Raw genomic sequence first — 26,171 nt, 5'->3', positions numbered from 1 at the left:
TGGACCGCTGCTGCCCTCAGTCCTCCCTTTCGATCTACACAGCTCTTGGAAGAGAGCACTAGAGCGGTAACAGATTCCAGGGAAAGAGAAACAAGCTTTAGACTTGAGAGTGTTCTTTCAGGAGTATCGCACTGGAGATGACTTGACTGGAGCATTCTCTAGCTGCCGATGGGTAATATAAGGAGAGCAGGGCAGCAATCATGTACTACATTACAGAGTATATGCATATGATGTAGATATTGTTTATTGCCTTTTCTCCAGAAGAACCTATGAAGAACTGTATAGACCAGGCTTCTCCAACAAGTAGCTCGTGAGGTAATGGTAGGTCTCCAGCAACTGCAAGTAGCTCTTCTGTGTGTAGCCCAGCCTACTAAATTAGAAGATTTTGCTTGGTTGAATTAAAATATGTGGACAAAAATTAGAATGCAAAAAGAACAATTGATGGGCCTAAATCCATCGTTTTTTGCTCATCATTTTGCTTTCAGCCCTCATCAGCCAGGATAGCTTGACTCCAGTGGCATGGAGAGCACGAGTCACACGTCTGGGCATACCCGTCCCACTCTGGGTGAAAAATGCAAAAAGAACAATTGATAGACAGAATGCAGAACAATGTCATATATTCACCCCAGTACAGAGATCTGGGCCTAAATCCATCGTTTTTTGCTCACCATGCCATTCCAATTTGGCCCCAGTCATATGCAAATCAGTCTTTACCCTGCGCCCAATGGGAACAGTCCAACCCGAACTGCAAGGCCAGGTCCTCTCTGGACTGGAAACAAGCATCCTAGGACCAGTACATATTTCTCCTCATCAGACATTTCCTGAGAGGGAAAAACAAACAAAAAGGATAGACAGAGGAAGAGAAAGAGAGGAAATCTGTGACCAAGGGAGAAAGCAGAAACCTGTAAGAGTGAGATAATGGGTCAGGGAGTGCCTAGAAGCTAATTAAAGAGGCCTGAGGTGGATTCAGGAGCGCGCTCCCTTTGGTATTTGGCACCCTGACATTTTAGAGTTCTGGCCGCGGGTGTCTGAGCCGCGCTTTGGGCACCGGCACTTATTATTTTACAGATAAAGCACTGTATCGAGCAAAACAGATGAGAGGGAATGGACAAAAGCCTAACACAAGGAAAATGAGAAGAAAAAACAACAAATGTGAGGGATGAATAAACAGGTGCTAATTGGTATGAAGGGGTGAGACCCAAGAATTAACGACACATTGCCATGTGAGAATGAGTATGTACTTAAAAACTGGCCCTATGCCACACCGCAACACAGCACTTAATCTTAGAAGACTGCATGGCGATAATGGAGCGTAGATCGACTATAGCAGAGGACGCAGTCGTACTCTCGCTAGATGCGCGAATGGCGTTCGACTTAGTGGAGTGGCCTTTCCTTTTCGCAGTCCTTAGACATATGGGATTTGGACCAAAATCCTGCGTATGGATCCAACTACTGTATACACGGCCAATGGCGCAGGTAGTAGTAAACGGCCATTTATCGGCTGAATTCCCGCTGGGTAGAGGGACAAGACAAGGCAGTCCATTATCGCCACTTCTATTTGCGATAGTGCTTAAGCCTCTGGCGGCATGGATTGGGCAAGACCTTACTATACAGGGGCTGAGATGGGCCGGTGACTGGGAGGATCGTATTTCGCTTTATGCGGATGATATTTTATTATATTTAACGTCACAAGCACGATCCATCAATTGTCTCTTAGATATCTGTGCAGCCTATGGACGGATGTCAGGATACACCATCAACTGGGAAAAATCGCTACTCTATGTCCTACATGGCCCCCCACCATGGCTTCCACGTGGGTGCGCACTTCAAATAGTCACGGACGGATTTAAGTACCTTGGGATATTCATAACACATGATCATGCACAATTCACCGAAAAAAACCTGACCCAACCCTTGACAAGATTAAAAAAAGACGTCAAACATTGGCGCAGGCTACCTTTGACGCGCCTGGGAAGAGCTGCCCTCTTTAAAATGATGGCCCTCCCCAGGTTTCTATACACGTTACAGAACACACCGTTCCCTGTCCCCTCTACATACTTCACAGCGGTCAATGCAGAACTGACGACATTGCTTTGGGATGGGAAAGCACCCCGTATAGCACTGCACAAACTCACCAGAAGCTGGTATGATGGAGGGAATGCTCTTCCCGACATCAAAGTATACTATTGGGCTTCCCAGCTAGTGGCTATTAAACAATGGCTTCATGTCCCCCAAGAGGACCCAGCATTCCGGTTAGATAGGCCCCTCCTAGCCCCATCAGGGATCATGGGTGCCCTGTACAACAAAAAGAAACAACACAATATTACAGGTCCAACACTGCACACTATACGCATCTGGTTTGAGGCGCAACGAACACTAGGCTTGGAAGGGGTGGTCACACAAGCAATGCCGCTATGGGATACAAAGCAACTTGGGATGCTGCGCAATACCAAGGGCTTTCACAGTTGGGACTTAATAGGCATATCAAAAGTTGGGGATTTGTGGCAGAAGGGAGGAGTCGTTACCTTTGCCCATCTACAGGCCACTTATGGCCTAGCCCAGACAGAACTATTTCGGTACATGCAGATCAGACATGCACTTCAGTCCCTACTACCACCAGATACAAGACCCGAAGAATCCTCCCTGTTGGAGGATAGGCTTTTAACGGACCACCTACACAAAAAGGCAATTTCACTGACCTACCGGAAAATAGCTAATAATCGCTCGGACCCCACAGTGACACTGAAGGCCATGTGGGAGCGTGAGTTGGGAGACATTGACGAGGCCGACTGGCTGGAGGCGCTCGCGTCCCTCAGGGAGGCCGCAATTCCATCAAGACTTAGATTAGTGCAATTAAAATGTTTACACCGTGCGTACTACACTAGGATACTCCTGCATAAGATACATCGTGCAGACACACCGCTCTGTCTCAGACAATGCGGAGAGACAGGCACGTTCTACCATACAATGTGGCTATGCCCCAAGATAGTACGCTACTGGATGGCGGTGATGCGAACACTCTCCCAGGTCACACATGTTACCATACTGCCAAACCCGAGGTGCTGCCTACTCAATATCTGGGAACCAACAGATTTAAATACAATTGTTCAGGACTGGGTAACTTTAGGCATGACGGTGGCAAAAAGAAACATTGCACAAAGCTGGGGATCCAGGGTTGGCCCCACTCTCAATCAATGGTGTAAAGACATGGACATGGCGATGATGGCAGAAAAGTCAGTATATATCCACCGAGGGTGTCTGGGGAGGCTGGAACACCTATCGGGGCAATAGATGTGAACCCCCCCACTGGAAGAATCAGAATCTGATACTAATACATGAACAATCTACGTTGAGTAGTTCCTTAATATACGTATTTTTGAGATGCACATGGGCACAGGGGATGGAACTGGGGGGTCTGTACTTTGAGACACGTAAGAATGAATATATGTATAATACTGGATTTGTGTCTGTGTGCCATGCAAAATACACTGTCATGCGAATACTATGCAAAATGTTCAATAAAAATTGTTAAAAAAAAAAAACTGTCCCTACCCAAGATGTTCTGGAAGTGTACCAAGAACCAGGAAGTGAGTATGTACATTTGTCACTCAGTTAGCTGTGTATTGTTCATATTGTCCTGTCGTCCACAATCTTCAGCCCCTGCTAGCCATACGCCTAATCACCTGTCTATATTGAGGCTGAATCCAGACTAGTCCTCACATTTTTCTCTTGTACTGACTACCTCTAATACGTCGTGGGTGACCAACTGTTAGTGTCTTCTGTGAACCATTAAAATGTCATCCACCTCCCCTGAGTATTTTCAGTGTCTCTTTCTCTCAGATACACCATATTGTTTTGTTTTACAGTAAAATAAAGGATACCGGATACTGACGAATACTGTGGCATATGTTGCAGGGTGACTTAAAACCTTTAAAAAATAAAAAGACTGGGCGTGGCCAAGAATGCGGCTGAGTAGGACGTGCCTGCTCATCGCTCCGGTCCAACGCCAGTCCAAAAATTAAATAGCTATCAATAGGCGACCAGGAGGGGTTCAGCAACTTCACCCCCCCCCCTCATTTGAAGGTTGCCGGGTACCGATTTTGCTGGAGGCGGGGTCCGGGAGCGCTGCGACAGCCTCCGATTAAGCGCTACAGGCTGACCCGGTTGGAGCTGAGCCTGCCGCCACGCTGTGTGGTGGGTGTCCCCGCAGCGAGTGCTGCACTGAAACTGAAACCGGAGGCGACCAGAGGCCGTGAGACATTGGCAGACCCCGGGGCAGCGGCCCAGAGCATGGAGAAAAATGTGGCTACGGAGCTTGAGGAGAGCGGCTCCTAAGGGGGTACAACATTTTCTCTTCACTGAGGGCTTGGCCTCCCGCAGGCGCCAGACTTGTGGGATGCCCATAGTGGGTGAGTGGCGCTTCCCCCCTCCCCCATCGGATCCTGGCACTGAACGCGAGATCCACGTTGCGGGGCCTACACAAAAGAAAGGCCTGAAACCCAAGGTGCCTATATGGGGTGAGGTTGAGCACTGGATCTTTCTGCCAACCTGCCATACAGCTAACACAGGGGGCCAGCTTGACAAGAGTGGTCTCTTTGTTTCCCACCGCTGAGCGCCCGGCGGCACAGGGAGAAAGCACGTTGGCAGAGAGGGACGCCACATTGGATTTGGGCCCTGCAGCACCGGGACTATATTGTAATCAGCTCTCGAGTGGGGTGTGTGGTGCTTCTCCCCCCTCCCAATTGGATCCTGGCACAGAGCGTGGGGCTCAAATTCTGAGGCCTGCACAAAAGGGAGGCTTGGAGCCCGGGATACTGCTATGGAGAGCAGATGACTCTAGCTAGACCACCATCCAGCTGACGCAGGCGGTCCCCCCCGGATGCCAGTCCGGTAGGACCGGGGGATTGTGGAACTCCAGACTGGCGTCTATCGCTGGGCAGCACCTGGAGCAATGCGCTGAGGCTTCCCTTGAGGAGGAAGGGGGGTGCTGCCCGGGGGGAGAAGGCACGGCATAGCGGGGCCTGCCACAGTGGGTGTCAGGTCGGTGCTCTCCTCAAATGCACAGAAGCAGAATGTCGCAAGTTCCCAATGCCTCACTAAGATTCCTCAGCAACACACATATTTTAGCATGTATGCCAACGAAACCCCAGGGGGGGAAAGGGGATGGGACAGAGAAGAGACAGTCACACCGCGTCTGATTCTTTCATCAGCTTGAGACGTTTACTTCTTGTCTTCTTCTGGCTAGCACGAGAATGTGTTTTACTGTAAAGATACAACACTCATTAATACTTCAACACCTCTTTTTTTATGTCTAAATGAATCTATGCCCATTGTTCACCTACCCCGTCTTGATGTGACCTATGCTTCTCTTCTTTTTGTAGTGTTTCTTGGCTTCTTTATGCTGTAACTAAATATTATCAAACTGTTAATTCTTAGGTCTTTTTCTTAATCTAGCTCTAACTTGATATCTTTGCGGACTCCTCACCTATCCTTGATACAGCTGGAGTGTTAACTGGATTCTGTTATTGGTAAGTATTATTTCTATTGTTATTGTCTTGCTTCACCTTAGATGCAGTTTATTTTCATGCTACGTAATATTCTGCTTCCCTTGGTGCTAATAAACAGTTCGAAGTTAAATCACTCCGAAACGATATGCAGGGAACTAGAATTTCAAACTAAATATCTTTTTCCTTTTAAACTATTTCTAGCACGTCTATCCTTCACCGAACTTGTGCCGTCTCTGAAAAAACCTTTCTGTGAACTGCAGCGTTTTAAAACAGGGCGCATGCTCAAGGCTTCGGTAACTAACTGAATGCGCATGCTCCTAAGTGCGACATCTCCTCAAATACATGCGCATGCTTTAATATACAAAAAAAAGAACAGTCTTACTGCGCTCTTCCGAAGTTTCCTCCGAAACTCGTACTCTGCCAAAAATTGTTTTATTGAAGCGCGACGAACTTTCCCTGACTAAACTTCCACGACGCTTGACTCCAGGACGTCCTTCTCTCCTTCGAATTCAGGTGAAGTGCGCCACAGAACGGGCGCTGCACCTGGATCCTGATTGTTGCCTTCGAGTGCTAGAGCGCTAACTTGTTGCTCAAGCTGTCGACTCTTGGCGGCCATTTTAGGGATGATACTTGCCGGTGATTTGTACTGCTTTGGGACCTTCTTGATTTTACCACTAGATTTTAATACTACTGTGCTTATTGAAAGTCTTTTTCTGAAATAAGGTCTGACAGTCCTGACAGTACCCTCCCTCAAAGTACTTCCTCTCTGCTTGGGTTTGTTTGGGAATCTTCTATGAAAATCTCTAATCAATCGAGGGGCATGAACTTCTGAAGACAATTCCCAAGATCTTTCTTCAGGTCCATAGCCTTTCCAGTCCAACAAATAGTACAATCGTCCCTTCCGTATCCTAACATCCAAAACCTGTTGTACCTCAAACTTTTCTCCTTTCTCTGTTTGGATTGGTTTTGGGGTTTGCTGATTCGTAAATTATTCGACACCTTCTTTAATAAAGAGACATGAAATACTGGATGAACACGTAACCCCTTAGGTAACCTCAACTGATAGTTTAATGCACTTAATTTTTTCTCAATCAGGTAGGGGCCTACAATTCTTGGCTGTAGTTTCCTAACTCCTTTAAGTCTTAGATTTTTAGTGTTCAACCAAATCTTATCTCCTGCTTGTAATTCTGGTTCTTTTCTTCTCTTTTTGTCTGCATAATGTTTGTAACTTTCTTTAGCTTTTGTTAAGTTTTCTGTGGCTAAATTATGCACTCGTGTTATGTGTTCAACTAGATCAGTTACTGCAGGAACATCCACCTCCTGAGAACTTAAAGATTGGTGGGGATGCCTTCCTGTGTTTAAATAAAAGGGGGAATAACCAGTGGAAACGTGTTTTGAATTGTTATGCGCAAACTCCGCTGCCCACAGGTAATCTGGCCAATCTCCCTCTTGGTCTACTAAACACAATCTAAGGTACTGTTCTAATTCCTGATTTGTTCGTTCTGTTTGGCCATCCGTCTTGGGATGATAACTAGTTGTGTATCTAGTTTCAATGGTCAATCTTTTAGTGAAAGGCTTCCAAAAATGGGATAAGAATTGAGAATCCCTGTCAGATATTAAGATCTTTGGAATACCATGAACTCGAACAATATTTTGACTAAAAGTGCATGCCAGGGTTTTAGCTGTGGGCATCCTTTTTAAAGGTACAAAATGGGCCATCTTTATAAAAGCATCTACACATACCAGTATAGTATCAAACCCTTGGCTCGATGGTAAATTGACTATTAGATCTAATGTGACGGTATGTCATGGGTAAGGTGGGGTGGGTAAGGGTTGCAATAACCCCTTGGGAGCTTGCCGCTCTGGTTTTCCCCTTGCGCAGATCTCACATGTAGCTACATATTGACGTACATCTTTAATCATGTTTGGCCACCAAAAACATCGCCTCACCAAGTCTTCAGTTTTCGTGACTTTCCCTCATGGCATTTTGTTGCATTTCTGGCGTAGGCAAATAGAGAGTTCCATTGTGAAATGGTAACCCACCTCGAATTTCTCGTCACAAATCTTCTTTCACCCAATTCTTCATTTTTTCCAAAGTCATTGAATTTTGATTCCTTTCTTCCAGAGACTCTTGCAAAACTGCTCCAATCACTTTTTCTGCTGGTATGATAGTCTGAATCTTAACCTCTTCCAAAACTCCTTTGGTACCCAATCTGGATAAGGCATCTGCCTTACCATTTTGTGTACCTGGTCGATAAGTAATGATGAAGTCATAGTCAGCGAAGTACAATGACCAACGTAATTATCTAGGTGTTAACATTCTGGCTGACTTCAAAAATTTCAAATTCCTATGATCTGTATAAACGGTGACCACATGCCTAGCACCCATCCAATAGTGTCTCCAGTCTTTAAATGCATCTTTGATGGCCAATAACTCCTTCTCCATTATCGTATAGTTGACTTCCGCCGCAGTCAATTTCCTAGAACGGAATGCCACTGGTTGCAGTTGCTCTGTAGTCTTGTGCCTTTGAGACAACACTCCTTCCAACGCCAGGTTGGAAGCGTCTGTTTCCACAAAGAAAGGCTCAGATGGATCAGGATGAATTAATATTGGCGTTGTAGTGAAATCCTTTTTTAGCTGAGTGAATGCCTCCTCTGCTTCTTTTGTCCATTCGAATTGAACACCATTCTTCAGTAATCTGGTTAAAGGAATCAACTTTTTGGAGAAGTCTTGAATAAATCTCCTATAGAAATTGGTGAATCCTATGAAACTTTGAATTTCTTTCACAGACTTAGGAAATTCCCATTCAATCACTGCTTTGATCTTATTTTCATCCATGGTTATTCCGCTTGGTGCAAGCACGAACCCTAGAAACTGCACAGTAGAGACATTAAATGCACATTTCCCTAACTTAACAAACAGATTATTTTCTCGCAATTTCTGCAGCACCTTCTTAACATGTTCTTCATGTTCTTCTACTGTGTCGGAATACATTAGAATGTCATCAATATATACTATTGCATTCCAATCAATGAACTCCTTCAACACATCGGTGATAAAATGCTGAAAAGCAGCCGGGGCATTACATAAGCCATAGGGCATTACTTGATTTTCGAAGAGCCCATGCTTGGTTCTAAAGGCCGTCTTCCATTCGTCTCCATCACAAATTCTGACAAGATGGTAAGCCCCTCTCAGATCCAATTTGGTGTAGACTCTTGCTCCTTTCACCTGATCTAATAGTACAGATATTAAGGGCAAAGGATACCGATTCTTAATGGTTATCCGATTGATTGCCCTATAATCTATGCAAGCTCTCAACTCTCCACTCTTCTTTGGGATAAAAAAATGTGGTGAAGAGACTTTTCAAGGTACTTTTGTATATACTCCTTCAGATGTTCATCTTCCCGTTCTGTCAAAGCATAAATTCTGCTGCATGGGAGATTGGATCCTGGTTCCATATCAATTTTACAATCACATTTCTCTATGTGGAGGAAGCTTTTCAGCCTCCACCTCATTAAAGACGTCTTGGAATTCGGAGTACTCTTCGGGTAGTTTCGTTGTATCTATCACACAAATCGTAGTCTCTCTTTCACTTAAATGAAACGCTGGTGTTTTCTCATGGTCTCTCTTAATTTCCTTATGACAATTCTCCTTACAGTACTTTGAATCCATGGCTATTGATCGAGCTCCCCAATCGATTGTAGGATTATGTTCTGTGAGCCATGGTAGACCTAGTATTAATCGAAACTGCGGAGCATCTATTGGGTTGAATTGCAATGTTTCAAAATGTCCTTCTTCCGATTCCAACTCCACTGGCTCTGTATGACTCACAATGGGTCCCGATGAAAGATTGGTTCCATCGACTGCTCGGACTGCTTCACTTCTTTCCTTCTTGATTGCCCTCAGATCAATCTTATCAGCAAACTTTAAATCACAAAAATTGCCCGTTGCTCCTGAATCTATCATAGCGGTTACTTGTTTCAATATTTTCTCCCTGAATCCTAAGGTCATCATCAAAACCAAATGTGGAGAAGCGGCCTGCAAAGTATTCGCCAAGGTATGAGTATCTGGAGCTGTCTTTGATTCTGCAACCACCAGTCCAACTCCATTTACTGGTGGTGCTAAGCGTTTTCAGTCGATGTTTGCTTGGGTTTCTTAGGACAATTACAAACAAAATGTCCACTGCCTCCACAATAGAGGCATTGCTTATTTACTCTTCTTCTCTCCTTTTCTTCTTTAGAGAGAGGCCCCCGAATTGTTCCAATTTGCATGGGTTCTCCTCCGCGGGCTGAGTCGGTTTCTTTGCTGCCTTCTAATCTAGGCACACTGGGATGATAATCTCTTATTCTCTCTCCTCTTCTTTCGCTTTGGCGGAAGTCAATTTCTAAAACCACATCTATTAATGCCGAAATCTCCGAGGGTCTATTGGTATCTGTGCCAAGGCATCTTTTAATTCATCTTTTAAGCCTCGATAGAACACTGCTCCTTGTTTGTTCTCTGGCCATTCCATTTCTACCACCAACTTATTAAACTGGGCCAAATAGGCGACTAAATCACGACTGCCCTGTTTGATTTCCAGTAACTCATTGTCTGTTGCTTGTGAAACCCTTCGTCTGTCAAATATTCGAAGAAATTATTTTTTGAATTCATCCAAATCATATAAGATAGGATCATTTCTGGTCACCAAAGACATATACAAAGACGCAGCGTCCCCGCTTAAATATGACAGAATAAATGCCACACGAGATTGCGCATCAGGAAATACTGCCGGACGACACATAAAGTGCAAAGTACATTGTGTCAAGAACACTTGAGCCTTCTGTGGGTCTCCATTAAAACGCTCAGGTGGTGCCAAAGGGATTACTGGGGACAGGGCATTAATAACTTGTGTAGTAATCTTAGGTTGGGGAACAGATGCATCACTGAGATTCCCTTCTGAAGAGGCCGAATATTTAAAACTGGGACTAGATACTAGACTACTCACTTTTATGGTCAACTCTGTAGTTTCTTTTTTAAGCTCCCTATTCTCTTCCCTGACTGAGATTAATTCCCTTTGTATTCCTTCTAAGATTTCTCCTAGCTTCTTTAAATCCAGACCTTCCGCCATTCTGCTCGGGTGCTAATTATAAACGTGGGCACTTCACTCTGTCAGGTCGGTGCTCTCGAATGCACCGGAGAAGAATGTCGCAAGTTCCCAATGCCTCACTAAGATTCCTCAGCAACACACATATTTTAGAATGTATGCCAACGAAACCCCAGGGGGAACAGGGGATGGGACAGAGAAGAGACAGTCACACCGCGTCTGATTCTTTCATCAGCTTCAGACGTTTACTTCTTGTCTTCTTCTGGCTAGCACAAGAATGTGTTTTACTGTAAAGAAACAACACTCCTTAATACTTCAACACCTCTTTTTTATGTCTAAATGAATCTATGCCCATTGTTCACCTACCCTGTCTTGATGTGACCTATGCTTCTCTTCTTTTTGTAGTGTTTCTTGGCTTCTGTATGCTGTAACTAAATATTATCAAACTGTTAAGTCTTAGGTCTTTTCCTTAATCTAGCTCTAATTTGATATATTTGCAGACTCCTCACCTATCCTTGATACAGCTGGAGTGTTAACTGGATTCTGTTATTGGTAAGTATTATTTCTATTGTTATTGTCTTGCTTCACCTTAAATGCAGTTTATTTTCATGCTACGTAATATTCTGCTTCCCTTGGTGCTAATAAACAGTTCGAAGTTAAATCACTCCGAAACGATATGCAGGGAACTAGAATTTCAAACTAAATATCTTTTTCCTTTGAAACTATTTCTAGCACGTCTATCCTTCACCAGGCTTGTGCTATCTCTGAAAAAATCTTTCTGTGAACTGCAGTGTTTTAGAACAGGGCGCATGCTCAAGGCTTCGGTAACAAACTGAATGCGCATGCCCCTAAGTGCGACATCTCCTCAAATACATGCGCATGCTCTGATATACAAAACAAAAGAATGGTCTTAATGCGCTCTTCCGAAGTTTCCTCCGAAACTGGTACTCTGCCAAAAATTGTTTTATTGAAGCGCGACGAAGTTTCCCTGACTAAACTTCCGCGACGCTTCACTCCATGACATCCTTCTCTCCTTCGAATTCAGGTGAAGTGCGCCACAAAACGGGCACTGCACCTGGATCATGATGTTTGCCTTCGAGTGCTAGAGTGCTAGAGTGCTAACTTGTTGCTCAAGCTGTCAACTCTTGGCGGCCATTTTAGGGACGATACTTTCCGGTGATTTGTACTGCTTGGGACCTTCTTGATTTTACCACTAGATTTTAATACTACTGTGCCTATTGAAAGTCTTTTTCTGAAATAAGGTCTGACAGTCCTGACGGTGGGCTCCTGAGAATTTGCGGCGCCAAGACCAGCCAGGCCTCCTAGACTAAGCCCATAACCTTGCACGAACAGCGTCAGGGACAAGTGGTGGGTCTGACTCCTTCCCCTTCAAAGTTAGCATATGGACTGTGATCTGGTCAAATCATGAACAGTGGTCTGCGGCTCCGACTACACAGGGGTGGGAACAGAGACCTTTATGCCAAAAGATTAACAGACTCTGGAAGTAAATTTGTTACGAGTGGGCCTCATCGTATAATCAGACAATGCACTCTCTGGGAATAGCCACTAACAAGACAAAGAAAGAGCGCTCCGTCAAAGACCTTCTCCTTAACCCGTTCGACGCGCATGACGGAACGGTTTCGTCATGCACGTCGGTTGCGCTGTGCGCATGACGGAACCGTTCCGTCATGGCCCCGCCCGCGCACGGAACCTTCAGCGTGGCGCGGAAATCCGCGCCGCGCTGAAGGGGTTAAAATAGGCGCAACTGGCTCTGAGACAATCTCCCATCCGTCAGGCGGTCCTGCAGGCTCAGAGATGGGTGACACGGAAGGCCCAGTTACACAAGCTTTTCTGGACACCTTGTTCGCTTCCCTGAAGGATGATATCCACACTATGAAGAAGGAGATCACCCAGGAACTCTGAGAGATGCGGAAAGACCTGGACTCATTGGGCGAGAGGGTGGATACACTGGAGACACAGCTACAACAGGAGGTCCTCCGCTTTCAAGATCAGCAACTGGATGTCAAGGCACATGCGGAAGACCTCGAAACCGCTCTCGTCAAAACAAAATTAGGATCCGCGCGGTTCCTCAGGGGGTGGAGAGGCAGGATATTGCAGCCTATGTGGAGGAACTCTTTCACTTCATCCTGGGGGCTCCACCGGAACAACTGATTAAGTTGGACAGAACCCACAGAGTGGGCCTGAAGAGAGCAGTTTCAACTTAAGGGGAGGATCCTACGAGATGCTCGAGATAAACACCGGGTGAGTTACGTCTTCCAGGCCCCTCTTGTATCAGGACTTAGCTGCATCCACATTGCAAAAGAGGAGAGAGTTCAGGCCGATCACTGCCCACATGCGCTCTAAACAAATCCCTTACTCTTGGGGCCATCCCTTTCGATTAATCATTAAATGGGAAGGTAAAATACACCAAATCCACTCTCTGCAGGAGGCCAAGCGGCTGTTGCACTTATCGGATGATGAGTCCAGTTCCTCAACGCAAAACGAAACCAAGAGAAGATCTCCCGGGGCATAGAAATGGAGAAGGACTGGCCGGTATCTACTTCCTCTCTGGCCAGACCAGAAGACCATCGCCAAAGAGAGACAAGCAGTTATTGCCTCCCTAGAGGTGGACTCAGCTAATGCAGACTGAACATTATCAGATCACGTAAGCAGGGAGGGGTGGGAGACACAGATGTCCGCAGTTTGCACCTTCCTGGTTCTCAGACACTGGGGCTCAGGCGGACCGGGAGGCGAAATGGGTTCTGCTGACATCTCACGCCTCACCATGGGGTTATCAACCCAGGACTTCTGTATTGTTTACATGTTCATGTTCAATATTTATTTTAATGTTCAGGGGTCATTAGGGTTCCCTCCCTCCACATACACACGCCTTCCAGTCCGAAAAGGCTTTGCTAGGGCTAGCTCACACGTACACAAATGAGGTTGGTCCCCGTGGGTACTTTGGACCTTTAGCTATCTCTGGCAATCAAAATCCTTATTTTTATGGTTGAGGCCCTTAAGGTTATTTCGCTTAATGTAAAAGGCCTGAATAGCTCAATTAAGAGGCAAGCTGTTTTCTCGTTGCTGGAAAACACAGATGTGCATGTCTGCCTCCTTCAAGAGACGCATCTATTGGTAGGAGACACTCATAGATTACGAACTAGGGCGTTCCCTCAACAATTTTTCCCATCTCATACTTCCAAAACAGCCCCTGTGGCCATTTTAATATCTTCTAAATTCCAAGGCAATGTGGATCATAAACAGGCCGAAAACAGAGATAGGCTACTAGCACACACATTCACATTAGGCCAGCATATTTTCACTATTGGAACAGTTTATGCCCTGAACACCGGGCAAGAAGGGTTTCTCCAGGAGATGGTGATGGCAATATCTCAGTCTCCTGATAGATAACTGATCATTGGGGAAGATCTCAATCTAGCCTTTGATACGGACATGGATAGGTCTAGCCAGCGTTTTGGGCAGACTGGGGCCCTCACGGAGAAGGGGAGGCGGATGTTGACGGAGACAGGACTGACGGACATATGGAGGTCACATCATCGGACGTTCAAAGAGTATACTTTTTACTTGCACCCCCACAAGACTTACGCTCAAATTGATTACATACTAACCACCACCACAATGACTCGGCATACACAACAGGTCGAGATACTCCCTTGTACCTTGTCGACCACACGGCAGCATGTATATCATTGAGCCGCTCGAGCCCGCGCCCAGCCCGCCGCTTATGGCGGCTCAGAGAGCCGTTGCTGCAGCGCCCGGCAGTAGTACAACAGATCTCCAAAGCCATAAACCATTAATTTGTTATAAACGATGCCCCAGATACTCCCATTGCTACATTATGGGACATCCTGAAGGCAGTAGTTAGGGGCGAGTTCCTAGCTATTGCCGCGCATGACAATAAAATCTGGTGGGAAAAGAGGGAACAACTTTTTAGTGAGGTGAAAGAGTTGGAACGTATTCACCAAAGAACAAGGGCGCCCAGGGTTTGGAAGCAGCTCAAAGCGGCAAGAGCTCAGTTAGCAGGCCTGGATATAGAGCAGAGCATGCCGCCCTACAGCTTTGGCACTCCTTTTACGCTAAAGGGGATAGGAGTGGTAGACTCCTGGCCAATCGATTAAGGGCACAGCGGCAACCCTCAAACATCCCTGTGATTACCGATCACGTGGGGCAAGAGCGGACCACCAACCAGGGCCTAGCAGACACATTTAGGTATTACTACGCGTCTCTCTACGAAGCATAGAAGCTCCACAATGAGGCCCCTGCACAATATCTGCGAGGTGCGAAAACCGCTAAGCTAGCTCCAAACCAAATCGAAGATCTTGAGTCTCCGATCAGGCTTGAGGAAGTAATCTCAGTTATCTCTAAGCAAAAACTGCTAAAGTCTCCGGGCCCAGATGGATTTTCCTCCATTTTTTCTTTGAGTTTTTGCGCTGATCTGGCCCTGCTCCTGGTGAGGGTGTAGAGTTCGATCGGGCTGACTTCCCCATACCACCTACGATGCTTACTGTTATTCCTAAGCCAGGGAAGGACAAACGACACTGCGCCTCTTATCACTCTATTTCCCTCCTCAATGTTGATCTTAAAATTTGTACTGGAATTTTGGCGCAAAGGCTCGCCCCTTGTCTTCCCGGGTTAATTGATCCAGATCAGTCAGTTTCATCTTGGGTCGCCAATGTTCCGACAATACTAAGCGCCTTCTGCATATAATAGATAAATCTGAGCGCTCTGAGACCAAACGTATGATACTCTATCGACGCCGAGAAGGCGTTTGATAGGGTACACTGGCCCTATCTCACAGCCACTATGCACAACTTCGATCTGCCTGAAAGATTTATAAACTAGGTACTCAGCAGTTATACTACTCCTGTTGCACTGGTCCAGGTGAATGGCCTTATTTCACTTCCCTTTCCTATTCAATAAGGGATAAGGCAGGGCTGTCCACTCTCGCCACTACTGTTCGCCTTGTGTATGGAGCCTATGGGCCAGGGAGTGCGCGATGACTTTTCAATAGCCGGGGTGCAGTTCGGGGGTGCAGAGCACAAAATTAGCTTATACGCGGACGACGTTGTCACCACTTTAGAACAGCCTGGAGAATCCCTGCCATCCCTTCTGGTGAGGTTAGAACGCTTCGCTCAAGCATCTGGATTCAAAGTCAATGTTCACAAGTCACAGGTGCTTAACCTATCCCTTAGCTCGACTACACTAGAGACGCTCCAGCTGGCGCATAATCTCCAATGGGCTCGAGATACCATTCCTTACTTAGGCCTTTGCCTTACAGCTAGCATACAACACACCACCTCCTTGAATTGTACGGCGCTTTTGAGACACATACGCGACTGTCTTCGTAGATGGAGGCCCCACTCATTGTCTTGGCTGGGGCGCATAACGGCGGTTAAGATGACGATACTGCCCAAGATAATATTCTTATTTCAGATCCTACCGCTGGCCCCCCCATCAGGGGTGTTGCACTCACTGCAATGAGATCTGGAGCGATTCATTTGGCGAGATCAGCGCCCCAGACTGCGCAGAGAACTCACATACAGGGCCCCAACCAAAGGGGGATTAGCTATTCCGAACGTGCCCGACTACTACTGGGCGGTGCAGTTGAGACCCTTGGTGGAATGGTCATGGACGGAGTCTGAGAAACACTGGCTGTTTATGGCTAGAGCCTTAGCCAGACAACCCCTATGGGGAATCCCCTTTCTCACAAAATCAGCCAGACCTGCCAACTTATGTTTATCAAAAGTGACTCAGTATACGTTATCAGCCTGGGATAGAGTAGCCACATCAAGAGGGCTTACTACATTCCCATCGCCGATTACGCCCATAGTTCATAATCCTGAATTCACACCAAGGCTTGATGTGAGAACATTTGCACAGTGGACGAGAGAGGGTGGCCGGTCAATAGGGCACTTTTTTGACGGGGAGGGGCCTATGTCCTTCGCGGATTTTCGCACACAGCAGACCCTAACAGAGATGGAGCACTACTGATATCAGCAGATTAGACATTGGGTTTTGCAACCGGCAGTGCGGGGAGGTGCCGAAAGATCACTAACACCATTTGAAAAGTGGTTCATAACGAAACACACAGATTCACGCTTGACGACAGAACTCTATAAATTTGTTAGAGGTAATCCTGGGTTGGATAAATCCCCTGGACAACTGAGATGGGAAGGGGAATTGGGCAGGACACTCTCACATAAGGAATGGACGGGTATTTATTACAGGGCCCGACATACAGCGCGCAGCGCTGCAAGTATAGGGACCGCTACAGAAATAGCAACATATTGGTACCTAACACCCCTGCGTTTCCACAGAGGTAATCTGCTCCGCAGCCCCCAAATGCTGGCGAGCGTGTGGCTCATTGGGAGCCCTGACTCCCCTGTTATGGGAATACCCTCAAATCTCAAGCTACTGGGAGCAGATATTAAATGACATCGATACCCATTTTGACACACAAATACCCCGCTTGCCTGCTCACGTTCTACTGGGTCTCCCTAATTCGCTTACCTTTCCACTTAGAACACGAAGGGGCAGGCAGATGGCTTTCGCATTGGGGACAGACCTACAAAACATTCTATCTCATTGGGGGACAGCCACTTCACCCACCTACCTGGGATGGCTACATAGATTATGGATTACTCTGGGGGTGGAGAAAATGTCTTTCTCACTTTCTAATCCTGGGGCCTCCTTCCAAGATCTCTGGAAACCCTTTTTGACACTGCTCACCTCAGAGTTCAAAGAACTTACATGCACGAAATACTTGTGACTCCTGCACCTCGCAGACCCACCACAAACTGCATCATCAGGTAGTACAGTACTCATAAAACTATAGACTGCATAGAGATGGGAACTTCAGACTGAGGGACGCACTCAAGAGTACCCAAAGTAAAAATATTTGGCGTCAAAAGATGGTGGATGGGGTGGGGTGGGGGTTTGTTTTATGTCATTGCGTTATCGCTTCTTTTGTTGGTGATCCTTTACCTATGTCAGCCCACTTTCAGGGGAGTATAGACGTTACTATAGCATGATCACCACTTTGTATGTTTCATGTCTCTTTTGAAAACCAATAAAAACATTTAAACATAAAAATGAAAAGACACAGACTCCTGTTTGGCAATGTAAGGACAACTCTTTACTATCACGGCAGGGAGGCTGACCCTCCTCACACGGGCAGGCAGCTGGTCTCAATTTGATACATCACAAACAGCTTCTTTTATAAACAGTTAGTCAATGAGGGTTAGAAAAGTTCATACGTACATCCTTTAATCAGTTACAGATTAATACATGCCGATCGTAAGAAACATGAAGCCACCTGTGACCCTTGATTTTAGCCTAATTCAAGACATATCCTTTATTGCAGTTTCTAACAATGTTTAACTAATTTGACTATTCTTTGTTCATGAGTGCATGTATATTTGTGGCAAATACAATTATAGTGGAGTGTGTGCTTTATCATTGTGCACCTAAGACCTCCATGTGTTCTAAGCTAATTGGATTGTCTGCACCCATTGTCTAATCAAGTTACAATCTATTTGGAAACACAACGTCAGTGCCTGTAAGTCCATATGCTAACACCATAAATACCTTCAAGTTTGCTTAACACGAGTTGGCCTTCAAATGCAATTTTTTCAAGTTACTTATTCCATTGTGTCTTCACTTTTCTCTTGTCAGCACAAGATTTTGGACTACACTGTTCTTTCACTTCATTCAGCTGTGTTGGGTTTTCTGCTGGTGCTTGTTGTCATGTTTTGTTTTAGTTTTTTACATTTTCTACCCTGTGTTTTCCTCTAACATTCCCACCTCTAGTTGATACTTCAACTACTGGATCTAAACCTTGGTCTACACTTGATACTAAGTGATATATATTACCCTGAAAATCTACTGTACGTGTTGGTGTCCTAACTGGAAACATCCCTCCTTCTTTTGCACCTTTTCTTCTACAACATGCTAGGATCAACCGTACAACACAATATATTAATAGTAAGACCACAATAGTTGGCTACAAGGCTTCCAACTGTCCCGACATTCAGGATTGCAGTAATGATAACCACCCAATAAACCAATTTTCTGGGACACCACCTTCATCTACCATTTTCTTTTGTAGATTATGCAGTATCTGTATAAAGTTCCATTATCCTCATAATTTGCTGGGATAAAAGTACAGCGTGCGGTTCCAATTTCTTTGCATACCCTTCTTGTATGGCCGTCACACTATCAAGTACATAGCGGTGCTGCACTGCCATCATTCTCACAGCATGCAGCTCTTCCTTTATGGCATTAAATCCATCTTTTGTAGTATTGATAGTCTTAAGAAGTTCCCATCGAGTTATCTGCAACCATCAAACTGTTACTTTAGCCTGAACAAAGGACAGTATGCTTCCAAAGAACAGTTGAGCATCGCTGAACAAACGCTACTCTTGGGGAACATCATTCCAAGTGCTTGTACTGTAATACTCTGCAGTTCTCTTCCTTCAATTATGATGCAGCAAGGTTGTTGGATGGCTCACGGGGTGTTTATGCAAAGCTGACATTAATTCCAGTAATTACCAAAACAGGAGCGTGCAAGGTGACGATGGAGCAGAGTCCTCTCCAGTTTGTTGGTAACTGGGCAAACAGTCGTTTTTCACACTGCCAATAATAGTCCATGATTCTGGATGTGCCCCCTGCATGTCAGTGTTATCCATTTTAGTCTTACAACCAATATTTCAACCTACATTAACAGTGCCATTTCCTCTAAAAAATAAATGAACAGAAGTTCATCTCATGACAAGTCTGGGGACTTATTGTGTTATCTATCCAAATGTAACGTGCAATGTTCTCATCCCAGTTAAGTGCACACTTCCCTATTGCATCCTGACTAACACCAGTGCCAATCCATAAGGATATACCCCTACAGGAATATTCAATAAACATGCCAATTGATAATGGGCAAAGACTGACCCGGTGACTTTAAATCCTGGCCTACGAACACAATCTGGGGGTAAAGTATTTACTAAATAGCTGTTACAATCATTGGCTGGCATGTAACTCCTAAAAATCCTAAATCTAAGACTATCTGGATCCAATTTACAGTAGTAGGACAATCTGTCTTCTTGATACGTGATAACTCATTCCTGATGTCCTGTCTATCTGTGAGAATATAGAACACTTCTGTTAATGAATAATTTTTGTGCCATTTGCTAAAAAAAGTACTACCTTAACATGTGTTAATTGCAATAGGGCATTAATGCTACACAAGTAGAGATGTAATAAACATAGAGCTGTACTTGGGGCACTTGAATGTAACCTATATGATCCAGTGGCATGAGGAATTAGGGAACTCAAATAATAACTTTCATTAGTATTTTCTCTACCTATGTCTGACATTTGATTATACTGCATATTATCTGATATTTGAGTATGAACATTACCTCTACGTCCCTCGTCCTCCACCCAGTCATCACTAATGAGGTATTCCACTTCACAGGAAACAAAACAGGAAACGCTTTTAGGCTCCACCCACACTCCTGACAGGGGCTTTAAGTACATAGCCAACAGAAAGCACTTCCTGTTTTGTTTCCTGTCGGTGGACCTGACGGGGGACGCTTGGGTAGGTGCTGGGCACTTACCTGCTTCGTATTGTCCTGTTGTTTCCTCCTTTGCCGGGCTCTGGGGGTGCTCATGGACCTTCGTGGGAGATGCTTGAGTAGGGCTGCTTGGCTTCCTGGACTCCTTTGGGTTCTTGGTTCCGGTTCTGCTGGGCTGCGCTGGTTTCCTGGAGTCCTGTTGTCGGGTGAGTCCTCCCATGTTGCACGTCCTTTGCGCTGTGGTTTTGGTTCCGCCTGTCAACCGCTGCTGCTTGCTGCCGCCCCCGATGGGGCTTTGATTCCTTTTTCGGGCTCTTCATGCCCTGGCTGCCTGCGATGGTGTCCTGTTTCTTTGTGGTGCGTTCGGGGTTGGGTCCGGGTGCTCCGTGTGCAGCACGTCTTTCCGGAGCACTCAGGTTGGGCTATGAGTGCTCTGGTCTGCTTGTTTTACATGCCGCTTAGGCACGGACTTTGTAGAGCGCCCAGGGTGGAGTCCGGGTGCTCCGTGTGCAGCGCGTCTTTCCGGGGGGCCCTCAGGGTGGGCTACGAGTGCTCCGGTCTGCTTGTTTTACATACTGCTCAGGACACAGACTTTGTGGAGCGCCCGGGGTGGGGTCCGGACACTCCATGTATGGGGGGTCTTTGGTAGCACTCGGGTTGGGTTCCGAGTGCTCCGTTCTGCTCCATTCTGCTTCCTCTCCTGCCACTGTGCTGTGGGCGATGTGGAGCGCCCAGGTGGGCTCCGGGTGCTCCGCTGCTCGTGTACTGCGCGGAGCGCCTAGGTTTGGCTTTCGGGCTGGCCTCTCGATGGGCTTTCGGCCTTCGGCGGCCGTGGTAGGTGGGGTTTTGTGGTTTTGGATTGGCCACGCCCCCTCCCCGCCTCACTTTTGGTTTGTACTCAGCTTTTTCTTATGCCGGTTGATTCGGGGGCGGTTTCCGGCTTGTGTTTTGTAGAAAATAGGGTGGTCACATTCTGGTCTGTTCCTGCCTCTGTTGGATGTGTACGCTGGGTCCTGTGTTTGGTGTTCATGATGGGCAATCATCAAAAGAAGTGAAAGCATGTGTCTCCTGTTTCCTCTTCCTCAGCTGACAGTGGGGATTCTGCCCCTGCAGTGAAGAGGGCCAGGTTGGATGACGGCAGGTTGAATCGCCTGATTTTGGAGACCTTGTCAGATCTGAAGTCCCCAAGAAGTCTAGTGGGGGTCGTTCTGCTGGGGGTATTGGTCTCTATTCGGACATTTCTTCCTCGGATTCTTCTGATGCCTCTTCCTTGGGGGCGGTGGATCTGAAAGGCAAATGTGTTTCCAAGGAGTTGTTGCCTGACCTTCTTTCTCATGTGCGTGAGAACATGGGGTTTCCTGATGATGCTGTGGCCAGTACTTCCACGGATGCTGTTCTGCCGCAATTCCGGAAGCCTGTTACTACTTCTCTTCCTATCCATCTCTTTGTGATGGATGTCCTCTTGAAAGAATGGAAGGATCCGGATCCCATCATGATGCCGCGCTTTATGTCCAAACTGTATCCTTTGCAGGACATGGAGAAGTCGTTTCCTGAGTCGGTGCATGTGGATTCCATTGTCGCCAGTTTGGTGGGTCGTCCTTCTATGGCGGATGATAATATTTTGCGTGATGGTGTGGATAAGAAAATTGACTCTGCGTTGAGGACATCTTGTCTATGGGGCTTATGTCGCTCAATGACTGTTGACTGACTTTAAGACTTTGTTTTCCATGATGCAGGAGGGGGGCAGTTGTCCGGATTTGCTGGAATCCATGGAACGTCAGGCCGAATTTCTCTCGGACATTGCCTTTGATTCTGTGCGCTTCTGCCTTGTCCTGTGGTTCCTCTATTGCTGCTCGTTGGAACTTGTTGTTGAAGGGTTGGAATACGGACACCGCGCAGAGGTCCATGGCTTTGCGTTTTCCCTTTACTGGCCCTCGTATTTTTGGGGACGCTATTGAGGATAAACTTCATAAGGTGTTCAAAGAGAGGAAACATTCCTTTTCCTTCCGTCGCCAGCCTTCTCGTAAGGATTTTTCTTTCTCTCATGCCAAGACCTTTTGTCAGCCTTCCAGGTTTCAGCAGTCCTCTTTTAAGGGCCCGAAAGGTGCTGGAAGGGGTTTCCCTTGGAAGTCCCAGAAGAAGCCCCCCGTGATGTTGGACAGTGTCCGCAGCGTTCCTGACTATGCTGCCCGAGAGGGTGATCATGCTGGTGTTCCACCAGAGGTTGGTGGGAGGCTGAGGTTGTTCCTTCCTGCTTGGCGTCTGACGACCTCCGATCAGTGAGTGCTGGATGTCCTGGTCCGGGGGTATCGGATCGAGTTTCTGTCCATTCCTCCTCCCTCTGGAGTGGTGCGGACTCCGACGCCCTTGAACCAGTCTCGACGTCGTTCTTTGATGGACGGTGTCCGCGATTTGCTCTTGAAGAAGGCGATTGTGCCCGTTCCCCGTTTGGAGTGGGGTCTGGGGACTTATTCGGTTGTCTTTCTTGTTCCGAAAGTCACCGGGGGTTTTCGGATTGTCATCAATCTCCGGAGTCTGAACTTGTTTGTTCGGAAGACCCCATTCAAGATGGAGACATTGCAACGGGTGATACCTTTGATTCAGGTTGGCTGGGTGTTGGCTACGCTAGATCTCCAGGATGCTTAGCTTCATGTGCCAGTTGCTCTGGTGGATCAGAGGTTCCTGCGCTTATGCCTAGAGGGTCATCATTGGCAGTTCTGTGTCCTTCCGTTTGGTCTCCGATCCACTGCCCGTGTGTTCACCAAGGTGGTGGCCCATCTTCACCTCCTGGGTGTGTCGGTGTTTCCCTACTTGGATGATTGGCTGCTCCAGGCTCCTTCCCCTGTGGTCCTGTCTCAGTACCTGTCCTTGACCATTCGTACGCTAGAGCAGCATGGGTTTCTAGTGAACTTTACAAAATGCCATCTGGTTCCTGCCACTCGGAAGTCTTTCATAGGGGCCGTCTTCGATACAATCCTGGGCAAGGTGTTCCTTCCGGATTCCCGGCTTTTACGCCTTCAGCTCCTGTTGCGGAGGTTGTTGTCCCTGGCTGCGGCTCCCCTTCTTCAGTGGCTCGAGGTTCAGGGTCATATGGCTGCAACTGTCTTCACGGTGCCCTGGGCCAGGGTTCATCTTCGGCCTCTGCTGTGGCATCTTCAACGTTGGGTGCCTTTTCCGGTTCGGGACTATGCTGTCTCTGTGCCAGTATCTCTGGAGGTTGTGTCCGCTCTCCAGTGGTGGCTGGATTCCTCCAATCTTTCCAAGGGGATGTGGATTCACCTGCCACCTCCATTGGTGTTGACGACGGATGCCAGTGTGTCCGTTTGGGGGGCGACTCTGGGTCAGAGGGCTGTTCAGGCTCGTTGGCTCCGGTCGGAGTCCCGCCGGTCCTCCAATTGGAGGGAACTCTCTGCAGTGGACCATGCTCTTCGTTTGTTCCAGGGTCATCTCCTGGGGTGCAATGTCCTAGTGCGGTCCGACATCTCAGTTACTGTGGCTTACATCAACCACCAGGGCAGTACTCGCAGTCCTTCTTTTAATCTGGTGGCCTGTGCACTTGCGGGTTGGGCGGAGTGTAATCTTCTGGCCATCTCTGCTCAGCATATCAGGGGTGTAGAGAATGTGGTGGGGGATGCCTTGAGTCGCAGGTTTCCGTCTTCTCTGACCCTGTGTCTCTCCCCCAGGATTTTCCAGATGCTCTGCTGGAGGTTCGGGACTCCCAAGCTGGACTTGTTTGCCTCCAGGATCAATGCGCAGCTTCCCTTCTTTTGTTCCCGGACTCCGGAGTTGGGTGCTTGGGGGGTGGAGGCGTTGTCTCTCCGGTGGCCCCCTTGGTTGCTGTACGCCTCCCCCCACTTTCCCCTGATTCCGGCCTTCTTGCTGAAGGTCCAGCGGGTGGGTGCCCGGGTGGTGGCTGTCTTGCCTCACTGGCCTCGGAGGTCCTGGTTCCCGTTATTGTTGAGTCTGGCGGTGTGTCCTCCTTGGATTCTACCCGGCTACCCGTCTCCCCTGAGGTTGCCCTCTCCCTCCCTCCTGGTCTCTCTCACCCTGGCGGTCTGGAGGTTGAACGGAGGTCTCTTGGGGTCCGGGGTTTCCCTGACCACCTCATCACTGTGATGCAGGGCTCCCGTCGGAAGTCCACTTTGTCCTCCTACATTAAACATTGGGCTTCTTTCTCCTCCTGGTGTTCGGGGCTTGGTCTGTCTCCTGTGTCTTGCCCTATCGCTTCTATCCTTCAGTTTTTTCTGGATGGGTTTCAGAAGAACTATGCCTTGTCTACTCTGAAGGGGCATTGGGCTGCTGTTTGGGCTTTCCGGGATCCGGCTTCGCTCCCGTCTTTGGATGGGTTGTTGGTTTCTCGGTTGTTCCGGAGTTTCTCTCTTTCCTCTCCTTCTGCTCGTTCTCCGGTTCCTCCTTGGGATCTTTCTTTAGTCCTGGGTTCTCTGCAGTCCTCTCCATTTGAGCCCGTTGACCTTAAGTTCCTCTCTTTTAAGGTGGCTTTTCTGGTTGCTGTTACTTCTGCTCGGAGGTTGGGTGAGCTCCCTGCCTTACGTTATTCTCCTCCCTTTTTACGTTTCTTGGATGACGCGGTGATCCTTTCTTTAGATCCTTGGTTTGTTCCAAAGATTCGTTCTAGGTTTCATTCCTCTCAGGAGTTGATTCTTCCTTCTTTCTGTCCTTCTCCTTCCTCGCCTGCTGAATTGTTGCTTCACTCTCTGGATGTGAAACGTGCGTTGTCTATGTTGCCCGCTCTGCGGGGTTTCGTTCTTCCGACTCTCTCTTTGTGACCTTTGGTCTGGCTGGCCGAGGTAAGGCTGCATCCCGTCTTACTCTGGGTCGCTGGATTAAGGCTGTCTTTTCCATGGCATATCAGGGCTCTGGTTTGCCTTGCCCTTCTGGGGTTCAGGCACGTTCCACTAGGGGTGTTTCTACTTCCTGGGCTGCTTTTCATGGGGTTTCCCTTGATGAGATCTGCCGGGCTGGGACTTGGGCTTCTGCTTCTACTTTTGTGAAGCACTATCGTCTGAATTGTGCTCTGTCTGACTGGACCAATTTTGGTTGTGGTGTGCTGCGTGCTGTGGGGGTTGTACCCCCCCCCCCGATTCGGTGTGGTAATAAAAATGTTTCGCTTGCTGCACTCCACTTTTGTGTTCGGTCTCTGTTCGCTGTGTGGTTTGCCAAAGGCCTGATTGTGTGGTTGCTTTGGTATGCCTCATTAGTGATGACTGGGTCGAGGACGAGGGTCGTAGGGGTAATGCTATGATTACTTACCGCTAATCCCCATTACTCTTACTCTTAGTCCTACTCGTCCTCGACCCAGTCATACTTCCCGCCCACCCTCCCTGTTCAGGCCTTTGTTGCTTGGTATGTCAGGAAGTGCTTTCTGTTGCCTATGTACTTATAGCCCCTGGCAGGAGGGTGGGTGGGGCCTAAAAGCGTATCCTGTTTTGTTTCCTGTCAAGTGGAATACCTCATTAGGGATGACTGGGTCGAGGACGAGTAGGACTAAGATTAATGGGGATTACCAGTAAGTAATCATAGCATTACGGGTCACATTATTATTATTAGAAAGTTCTCTTCGTACATGTAAATTATTATAACTAAAGGGCACATTTCTATAGAAGAGTAGAAAGGATAGTATCAAGAGACAAAAAAGAAATAGGGAAACAAAAATAAATATTATATTATATAAATCTTTTGTGCTGTCTTTTTAAAAAATAGTCCAAATGCAGAGGTGATGGGTGTATTTTTACGAAGACAATCTTCTTCCCCCCTCTTGTTCTATTTACAAATATTACAGATGAACATTTGTATGATGAAACTAGGGTTTCCTGCCATCCACCTTGAGGGCGGTGGGTGTCACCATGGTCACTGTATGTGGTCCGTCGAAACATTTCTCCTTCCATTTTTGAACAAAACTCTTTATGTAGATCTGGTCACCTATGTGCACAACTAGAAGGTCAACCTCAGCAGAGGCGCACTTCTCCTTC

The sequence above is a fragment of the Triturus cristatus genome, chromosome 1_2, assembly GCF_964204655.1.
Source record: "Triturus cristatus chromosome 1_2, aTriCri1.1, whole genome shotgun sequence".
NCBI classification, from domain to species: Eukaryota; Metazoa; Chordata; class Amphibia; order Caudata; family Salamandridae; genus Triturus; species Triturus cristatus.
Note: the sequence above shows the minus strand (reverse complement) of the source record.